Consider the following 10,763-nt stretch of genomic DNA (forward strand, 5'->3'; position numbering starts at 1 on the left):
AAAAATGTTAAAGTTGATATTGTTACTGTATTTGTGCTGTTACCTTTTGATTAAAGTACCGTACAGTATGTGTGATGTTGGCTTTATTACAATACAGTACAGTATGTGTGATGTTACATGTTCCAAATGACTTTGTCCGTAAATAAAGTGTTTCTTAAAATAAACATGACGTGGTTTCCAATGTTTGTATTCCCAACTTCCTGTACTGTATAAATTAGTACTACTGTATGATGGGAATTCAATTAAGAGTGGTATACTGTATGTAAAACAACTTGGTTAGGCATCTTGCATTTCATATTTTAATAAAAACCACAGGAAACTTCTATTTTTAAAAGTTTATTGAAGAAAAAAAAGGTGTTTTTTTTTTTAAATAAAGTTTGAAAGTTAATTAAAACAAAAAAGTAGTTTGTTCTTCGTTACATTCTTTTCTTGTGTATATAGATATCTGTGGGGAAAAAAAAAAAAAAAGTATTAAAGTAAAGACACTCATGTTCATTTGTTTTCCAAGAAAATTTGTGGAACCACACAGCCCAGCAATAAGTCATGCTGGGCTGTGTGGTTCCACAAAAGTCATGCGGTACAAAGTGAAATAGTGGTGTCAGTGGTCAGCACTTTGACACGCTAACATTTGTGGAACCACACAGCAATGGCTGACACACACAAAATGCCTGACACACACAAAATGCCTGACACACACAAAATGCCTGACACACACATGCTGGAGTGAAAACACATGTTTGCCAAACAGTCGACAGCACATGTCGGCAAGATGGCCGACCAAACTTGCTCCAAATCACCCCAAACTGGCCAGAAAGCACCCCAGCACACTCAGGAGGTACTGTACACCACAGCTAAATTAGGAGAGAATTTCATTACAAACAGCCAGATCTTGCAGATTATCTGCCAGATAATTGTATGGTGTACAGTATGCCTATCTTATACAGTAGAAAAAGATACTATACAATGGAGTACAAGAACAAAATTTTTTATTAAATAAAATTAAATAAAACTTAATAAAATATTAAAATAGTGGTCCACTAGGAGGTGGACCACCACCCGCTGGAGCTGGATGGCACGCCGCAACTGTTCTGTGGGAAAAAAAGGACAGTATTACAAAACAAATACTGAATACTTTACAGTGTAGTAATGGCAATACAGTACTGTACTTTACTCTATATTAGACAATATTGTTATTTACAATGTACAGTACTGTATTGTCAGTACAGTAAATCAAACACTACTGTATGCTGTCGAGGTAATTTAAACATTGCTTTAGTTTACCTCTTGTATAAGTGGGCTGCTGCCTGCCCGCTTCTGGGCCAGCCCACCTATCTTGCCCCTGTCTGGGGCCCCCATAAATAATTGGCACTATATTGGAGAAAAAAAAACATTTAGTCACATTCAAATAGTAAACAATTATTACTGTATACTGTAGGTACAGTATTATACTGTATTGCTGGTATTCAAAATATAAAGTACTGTACAAGAGTTTAGCTTCAATAGGTCATAAACAAATTGTCAAAGGAATTAAACACCACAGTACAAATACTGTAGACATTTACTGTATGTATTAGCAGTCATGACATTTCATGACCGCTTCAGAAAAAAGAGGGTTACAGTACTGTAGGTGGTGTTGTAGGGAGTACTATCCATAATAGTGGACTGTACTCAGAGCCAGCCATAAATAATATGATTCCCTAGTCAAGTTTTTGGATGCTGCCCCCTTGCACAGATGCTATTTCCGCCTCTGAGCCTGTACCCCTTTCCCAGCACCATCACCCCTCAACCATAGCAGTCGTCATTTTGGTGCTCCTCCAACTTACTGTACTGTATGTTTAAAATAGCAACAGTGTGCACATTCGGTGTGCATCCCAAAACGGTGCATGTTCTTGCTGGGAAGGGGCAAGGCCACACAGTAATTCCCCAATCTGAAATGACGCCACACAGTACTGCAACTTTATTCACAACATATCATGCAATAGTGTCTCTTTTTCTCGTTACATCATATGATAGTACCACATTACTCCTCAAAGTATTCCCACTTATTCACATTGCATCACATCATATTGCTCTTTGTTCACATTAGACCACACAGTAGTGCCCTTGCTACAGTATATGTTACACAACAAAGTACTGTATACACATAATGCTGCACATTAGTAATGCATTTTGTATGCACAGAATATACTGTAGGCATGCTGCATATCATATTAATCAGCAGAAGCTGCTTGTGCCCCTGGGCATTTGGCAAGTATGCCTATGCCTAGGGCAGGCTCAGACTGGAGATCAGTACGTAATCCCGCTGGACGGGATCCCGGCAGTCAAAATACAGACGCCGGAATCCCGACCACACAATCCCGACAGGGGCGGCGAGCGGAAAGCAGCCCCTTGCATGCTTGCTTCGCTCGCCACGCGGTGGGCACGGTGCCTCGCTACGCTCTACACACTATTATATCAGTAGTCAGGAAACGCAGCATGCATTTGTGGAGTGAAGAGGGTGAAAAAGGAGAGAAAGTACAGTTTGTACTGTAAGGTTATGTCAGAGGGTGTGAAGATGATCAGCTCAGTGTTATACATGTTACAGTAAGTTAGAATACAGTACAGTGCATTATGTATTTCTATTTTATTACCAGGTGTCTCCTCCACTGGTTGGCGACGGACTGTAAAAAGATAATACAGTACAGTTAGTCATATCAGTTTGACTTAAAATAATGTTGGAGAAAAAAAAATACTGTAATTACAGTACCAACTATTGCTACTGTACAGTATATTTACCAAAAATGTATTCTGGCTCGTCGTCTGTGGGTAAAAGAGAAGAATATTATAAGATACAGTATACAGTAAAAAGTATAGTAATAGTACACTAGTGTCCAGGCCCAGTGTCAGGTGGGTAAAAAAAGGTATGCTTGTGACAGGCATGGTGATTCCAAGGGACCCCACCGAGACCATCAGAAAATTTGTGAGTGACCCGTATGCCGGTGATTATGACTAGAATAAGGTACAGTAGCAACTCTTTTTTCTTTTGAATTATGTATACTGTACAGTACTGTACTGTATGTGCATATTGTACAGTACACTTAAAATATTTAGCAGTTACTGTAGTGGTAATTTTTGGGATGACAGTATTAGCATACTGTAAGCATCCAACTGAGGCCCCCAAACAGATGCCGCCACTAGGTACAGTACGTGCCTCTCGTGCCTAATGGGAAATTCATCACTGACAGTATCTAGAGAGATGAATGGAGAGACAGTGACAAGGGGTGAGAGAGAGAGAGAGAGAGAGAGAGAAATTGAGTAAGATGGGTGTTTTTTTTAGAACAGGATGTTGTCCATACAGTAGCAACCAATCAAATATTACCTACTGTACTGTATTATCGTCTGTAAGTGTAACTAGATACTGTAAATGTTAATGTGGGATGTGATCGGTTGCTACTGTATGGGCAATATCACCAGTTCAAACAAAAACAATTTTCATCCGATTTCTACGCATTTGCCAGAAAAATCTGATGAAAAGTGCTACTCTGATGGCATCAGATCAATGTCAGTAATAATTCTTACCACTAAATGCAGCAGCATCATCATCATCCTCCTCCTCCTCCGTGGCCTGTTCCAGTGTAGGGCCTGTGAAAAAAAACATTAATGTGAAAAAAAAAAAAAGGTTCATTCCAGGAAATACACATACTGTACCCTCCAACATGGTACAAAATGCTCTGGTTCTGGACTTCCCTCTTAATTTATTATTGCCATCACCTGTGAAGAAACAACTTTCTTATCATATAACTAGTTCAACACAGGTGATGGAAATCATAAATTAAGAGGGAAGTCTAGAAACAGAGCAGTGCGGCGGGTCATGTTGGAGGGTCTGCATACAGAAACATAGAATTTGATGACAAATACTGTAAGAACCACTTTGCCCATCTAATCTGCCTCTTTTTTTTAACCTTTTTTTTACATCAAACCTTATAACAATTTTCCCCAAACATCACATGATGCAAAGATAAATAAATAAAAAAATAAATAAAAAAAGAGGTGCAAGATGGAATTGTGATTGGGCCCTCCCAACCACCCTTATGTTATATAAACAGGGTCTGCCACACGACTGTGGCTGAAATGACTGGTTGGTTTGGGCCCCCACCAAAAAAAGAAGCAATCAATCTCTCCTTGCTCAAACTGGCTCTACAGAGGCACGATGTACCGGACTGGACTTACTTAATGGGTGCAGTGAGGTGATGGACATAGAGTCCTGGTCCTCCTCCTCCGCCACCGCCTGTGACAGTGTAGGGCCTGTGAAAGCAAAAAATCCATGAAATATACTTTTGTATTCTGTGTTGAATACAGTAAAGCAAAAATTCAGTCAGGAATTGGAGGAGGAGAGTAAATTTCGCACACAGAGACGAGAATGTCGAGGCCAGAATCAGGGGGTAGTGGAGGAGGGTTAGGATACCGTACCTCACCCTGTTGGGATTGCTGCAATCAGGATGCCACTGTCGGTCACCTGACCGCTAGAATCCTGACTGCTGGTCACGCAAACCCAACCCATTGGTTTAACACAATGTACAGTACAGTACAATACTGCAGTTTACTTACCAAGTTGGGGAGAGGGTTTTTCATCCTCACTGTCAATAATTACTGAGTTGAAAATAAAAAAATATTATAAACAAAATACAGTAGAGTACAGTTACTACAAAATTGCACAGTAGTACAGTGCTACAGGAGGCAGAGATATATTCATAATACAGTAGGAGCAGAATGACTGTCCAGCGGTAGGGGACATACAGTACTGTATTTAAAAGACCTGCTGTCTGGATCCCGACATTCAGAATGCAGAGTGTGGATTCAGAGTATGATTGGAGGGTTAGGCTAGTGGAGGGTGGGTCGGATGCACAATTTTGGGCACCATAATACAAAATGGATATCGTGGAACTACAAAAGGTTTAGAGGCGGGCGACCAAAGTGATGAAGTGGATTGAGAAGATGGAATACAAGGAAAGGCAGGCTAGGCATGTTTACATTGGAAAAGAGGAGATTAAGAGGGGACATGATTAACCTTTACAAATATACTGTATACAGTAAGGGGACAATACACAGGAACGGTTTTTGATAAGATGGACACAGAGGACACGTGCACAGTAACTCTTGTTGAAGTAGAGGCGATTTCGCACAGAGGCGAAAAGGGGTCTTCACAGTGAGGGAAATACTGTACAGTACATGTTTGGAATTCCCTGCCTGAAAAGTAATAAAAGTGGACTTGGTCAATACTTTTAAGAATGGGCTTGAGAAAATCCTACTGTACTTACTATAATCTGGCTCCTCTTCCCCCGAATCAATGGGAATGAGCTCCTCCTCTGTATCAATTACGAGGCGGTCTGTGTGTAAAAGATGACAAGTATTGTAAAATACAAAAATTACAGTAATACTGTAGGAAACTAGTGTGTCTGTAACAAAAAGTAATTATTACCACTTCCGGAGCTCTCGGATGCAGCAGCAGGTGGTGGTGGTGGTGGTGTTGGTACTGTGGGAAAAAAAATAACAGTACTGTAAGTGAAGCTGTCAATTTGAAACATGTACTGTACAGTATCCAGGACACATGTACAGTAGTGTAACAACGATGACAGTAGCACCAGAATTCTCGTTACACAATACCTGGCAGCGCAGCAGGTGGTGGTGGTGGTGGTGGTGGTACTGTGGGAAAAAAAATAACAGTACTGTAAGTGAAGCTGTCAATTTGAAACATGTACTGTACAGTATCCAGGACACATGTACAGTAGTGTAACGATGACAGTCACACCAGAATTCTCGTTACACAATACCTGGCAGCGCAGCAGGTGGTGGTGGTGGTGGTGGTGGTGGTGTTGGTACTGTGGGAAAAAAAATAACAGTACTGTAAGTGAAGCTGTCAATTTGAAACATGTACTGTACAGTATCCAGGACACATGTACAGTAGTGTAACGATGACAGTCACACCAGAATTCTCGTTACACAATACCTGGCAGCGCAGCAGGTGGTGGTGGTGGTGGTGTTGGTACTGTGGGAAAAAAAATAACAGTACTGTAAGTGAAGCTGTCAATTTGAAACATGTACTGTACAGTATCCAGGACACATGTACAGTAGTGTAACAACGATGACAGTAGCACCAGAATTCTCGTTACACAATACCTGGCAGCGCAGCAGGTGGTGGTGGTGGTGGTGGTGGTACTGTGGGAAAAAAAATAACAGTACTGTAAGTGAAGCTGTCAATTTGAAACATGTACTGTACAGTATCCAGGACACATGTACAGTAGTGTAACGATGACAGTCACACCAGAATTCTCGTTACACAATACCTGGCAGCGCAGCAGGTGGTGGTGGTGGTGGTGGTGGTGGTGGTACTGTGGGAAAAAAAATAACAGTACTGTAAGTGAAGCTGTCAATTTGAAACATGTACTGTACAGTATCCAGGACACATGTACAGTAGTGTAACGATGACAGTCACACCAGAATTCTCGTTACACAATACCTGGCAGCGCAGCAGGTGGTGGTGGTGGTGGTGGTGGTGGTGGTGGTACTGTGGGAAAAAAAATAACAGTACTGTAAGTGAAGCTGTCAATTTGAAACATGTACTGCACAGTATCCAGGACACATGTACAGTAGTGTAACAACGATGACAGTAGCACCAGAATTCTCGTTACACAATACCTGGCAGCGCAGCAGGTGGTGGTGGTGGTGGTACTGTGGGAAAAAAAATAACAGTACTGTAAGTGAAGCTGTCAATTTGAAACATGTACTGCACAGTATCCAGGACCAAAAAGGGGTCCGGCCAATAAACAATCTGCATCAGAGAAGCAAGATACAGTATGCTTAAAGTATACAGTACTATATACTAGATCGCCAACAAACGTAAATTAACAAACAACTATCACTGGAATTTACCATCCTCATCCCGTAGCGAAGCACGGGTATTCAGCTATCTACAATGTTATTTATACTTTGTGTTTAATATTTACATTTAGTTTTGTAAACAGACATTCTTAACATTAACGGATTGCAGCGAGTTATCTGTGATGGTCAGGACAGGGGGTTGGGACTATAGAAATCACTATGTACTGTACACTACTGTATTTGACAATACTTACCAGCTTGGCGGCGCCTGTCCCGCCTCCTGTGACGTCGTGCTACCAGCCCTGTAAAAATATATATACAGTATAATGGCAGCATACTGTACAGCCAATGAAATTCAACATTGACAGCATCTTTATGACATCACAATAAATGGAATTGTTCATTCTAGTACCCTGCACCTAATCACTCAGGAGGGCATAGTGTACTGTACTGTCTTCAAAACTTAAGGGGCACATTTCTAAATGTGACATACAGTACACTTACAGTATCGCTACAGTACAGTAGGTCCAGGGTATTAGACAGAACACTACCTTTATAGACATTGTAACACACATAAGCATTGCCCTTATAAACATTATGACACACATCAGCATGCAGCCCTCCCACCCTTAACCATCTCAGTACTGTTCATTACATTACAAATTGATTTCATGACAGATGATGCAGTACTCACCTGAATTCATCTTATTCACGTCATGTCACAGTAGTGCAGTTTATTCACGTCACATTACTGTCCTTGATTCACGTTGTGTCACACAGTAGAGCACCGTATTCACGTCACAGTACTGTCCTTGATTCACGTTGTGTCACACAGTAGAGCACCGTATTCACGTCACAGTACTGTCCTTGATTCACGTTGTGTCACACAGTAGAGCACCGTATTCACGTCACAGTACTGTCCTTGATTCACGTTGTGTCACACAGTAGAGCACCGTATTCACGTCACAGTACTGTCCTTGATTCACGTTGTGTCACACAGTAGAGCACCTTATTCACGTCACAGTACTGTCCTTGATTCACGTTGTGTCACACAGTAGAGCACCGTATTCACGTCACAGTACTGTCCTTGATTCACGTTGTGTCACACAGTAGAGCACCTTATTCACGTTACTGTACGTCACAGTAGTGCAGTAGTATATCCACATTACGTCACAAAGTAGAGATCTGCCAGTCATGAACCTTATGCAAGAGTAATGCACGTCAGAACACATTAGGCCACTGTAACATCCCTTAGAATAATTTCTGCCAAAGTAACATCCCTTAGAACACTGTACTATCTGAAACACAAATTTCGGCACACTGCAATTAAACCACACAATGCACTGCACGACTGCGTGATATGACAAACTGCACATTTCCCTGCAAAATATGATACAATGTACACTACACAAAAAACTGCAATTACCACATGTGTATACAGTACACTGCACGACAGTGCTGGCCCTAGCCAGGTACAGATACAGCCGCAGTCACGCAAAATATAGGCATGCCGCATATCATTTTAATCAGCAGAAGCTGCTGGTGCCCCTAAGCATAGCAAATGCCCTAGGCATTTGCCTACTGTAGTTTGCCTATGCCTAAGGCCGGCTCTGCTGCACGATGTGATTCACTATGTATTACACTCACTGCACAATACCATATTCTGAATGTACACTGCATGACACGCTGCAATTACGCAGCACGATACACTGTGATACATTGCATATACTGTACACTGCATGATACTGTACACTGCACAATCGTAGACCACCTGGATTGTAAAGAACTACTGTATATACACAAGTTTAAAAAAATAACAATTGTTTTTGTAAAACGCATGTCGATCTTTTTCCATGTCAACTTAACGACCATGTCAACCTACAGTAACTGGTGTCAACCAATTTCAAAAGCCGCACCATCTAGGTCGACGCAAAAAAACAAATTGACCTTTTGACCCGGGTTAATGTTTGGTCCTTGTTTAACCATTTGTTTACCACAAATACTGTACAGTGCTGTATAGACCGGATACCTGCTGCTACAGCAGCCCCTGCTATAATGTACTGTACCTGTAACTACAGTAACTTAAAGTACAGTAATCTACAGTAATGTACTGTACTTACAATCCCTTATGGCCTGCAGGCGTCGTGGGGTCCGCCTCACGAGGTCACTCCACCTCCTCTGGAGAGACCTCACTGTCCTCCTCCGGTTGTAAGTCCGGAGGATAGCCCTACTTGCCCTCCGGTACGCTGTGACTTTCTCCTCGTTGCTGGCGAGAGTTCTGTCCCGCCAGCGAACGAGGAGACGCAGCTCACCTAGAGCATAGGGACGGTCCCGTGCAGCAGCCATAACCGTCCTTATGCTCAATGAGCGATCCAGACGTCGTGCGTCTCAGACGTCGTGCGTCTCAGACGTCGTGCGTCTCAGGCATTCAACGTACAGTACTGTAGTTACTGTACTTTGTGACAGTTTCCCTTAGTTTTACATATGCCCTTTCTTTGACCACAGTATTTTCCACTGTCTTGCCCTACGCCCTTCCCTCCTGGGAGCCTTCACAGGTCTTATGCTATACACAAATACCGAAGATGCACAGTCCGTCAGAATACACTCATTTCATTCACGCTGTTTGGGTGCATTTAGCGTAAAGAATCGCTCCTGCAGATGTACTTTGATTTATGTGAAACCTGTGTGCATCCTTCCATTGACTGTCTTACAATGTAAATAAAATAATACAGTGCATTATTACAGAAAAAAAAAAAAAAAAGAAAGAAAGCACATCAGGTCTCGAACCCTGGACTCCCAGCGAGGGAGGTGGGAGCCTTCACCCCTAGCCCACGACGCCTCATGAGAGATTTCCAATTTCATGTGTGAAAGTACTGCAAACAGCGCCCGGCCCCCGCCCCATTGCTGTTGGTTTATGCCTTAGAGGACTCGGACGCTCGCATTTGTAAAGCACGGTGTTTTCCTCCGCCTCCTGCTAGCCTGTTGCCCTTCCCCCATGGGAGCCTGCACAGATCATGCAGTAGACAGGGAGGGAATGCAGGTCATGTGCAATACACAAACGCCCACTGTAGTACTATTTTGCTCACTTACAGTACCGTACTGTAGGTTGCATTTAGCGTAAAGAATCGCTCCTGCAGATGTACTTTGATTTATGTGAAACCTGTGTGCATCCTTCCATTGGATGTACTGTATTGGAGAGAAATTTTTTTTATTAAAGTGAATGTCACGGGAACACATTAAAAATAAGGTTGGCACTTCCTTCCCATTGGTGTTGGTTTACAGTATGCCGTAGTGTACTCGGACGCTCATGTAATTGCATTTCAAAGGCACAGTATTTTCCATCGTCTCCCCCCTACCCCCATCGCCCTTCCCCCCTGGGGGCCTGCACAGGGAGGAAATTCAGGTCCTGTGCAATGCACAAACGCTGAAGATCTACAGTACTGTTTTGCTCAGTTGGTAGCGTCAGAATACACTCATTTCATTCCCGCTGTTTAGGTGCATTTAGCGTAAAGAATCGCTCCTGCAGATGTACTTTGATTTATGTGAAACCTGTGTGCATCCTTCCATTGACTGTCTTACAATGTAAATAAAATAATACAGTGCATTATTACAGAAAAAAAAAAAAAAAAGAAAGAAAGCACATCAGGTCTCGAACCCTGGACTCCCAGCGAGGGAGGTGGGAGCCTTCACCCCTAGCCCACGACGCCTCATGAGAGATTTCCAATTTCATGTGTGAAAGTACTGCAAACAGCGCCCGGCCCCCGCCCCATTGCTGTTGGTTTATGCCTTAGAGGACTCGGACGCTCGCATTTGTAAAGCACGGTGTTTTCCTCCGCCTCCTGCTAGCCTGTTGCCCTTCCCCCATGGGAGCCTGCACAGATCATGCAGTAGACAGGGAGGGAATG

The 10,763-nt window shown here is 42.5% G+C and overlaps 1 long non-coding RNA gene across 1 annotated transcript; it reads right to left on the reverse strand.

The window, feature by feature from the left end:
* Positions 1-1,053: 1,053 nt before the first annotated feature.
* Positions 1,054-2,661, reverse strand: LOC134965458 (uncharacterized). Its single transcript, XR_010188374.1, has 3 exons — positions 2,631-2,661; positions 1,282-1,368; positions 1,054-1,088 (listed from the first exon to the last, which is right to left on the reverse strand). It is a non-coding gene; the product is annotated as an uncharacterized LOC134965458 (long non-coding RNA).
* Positions 2,662-10,763: the final 8,102 nt, after the last annotated feature.

The sequence above is a fragment of the Pseudophryne corroboree genome, chromosome 10 (assembly GCF_028390025.1).
Source record: "Pseudophryne corroboree isolate aPseCor3 chromosome 10, aPseCor3.hap2, whole genome shotgun sequence".
Taxonomy (NCBI): domain Eukaryota; kingdom Metazoa; phylum Chordata; class Amphibia; order Anura; family Myobatrachidae; genus Pseudophryne; species Pseudophryne corroboree.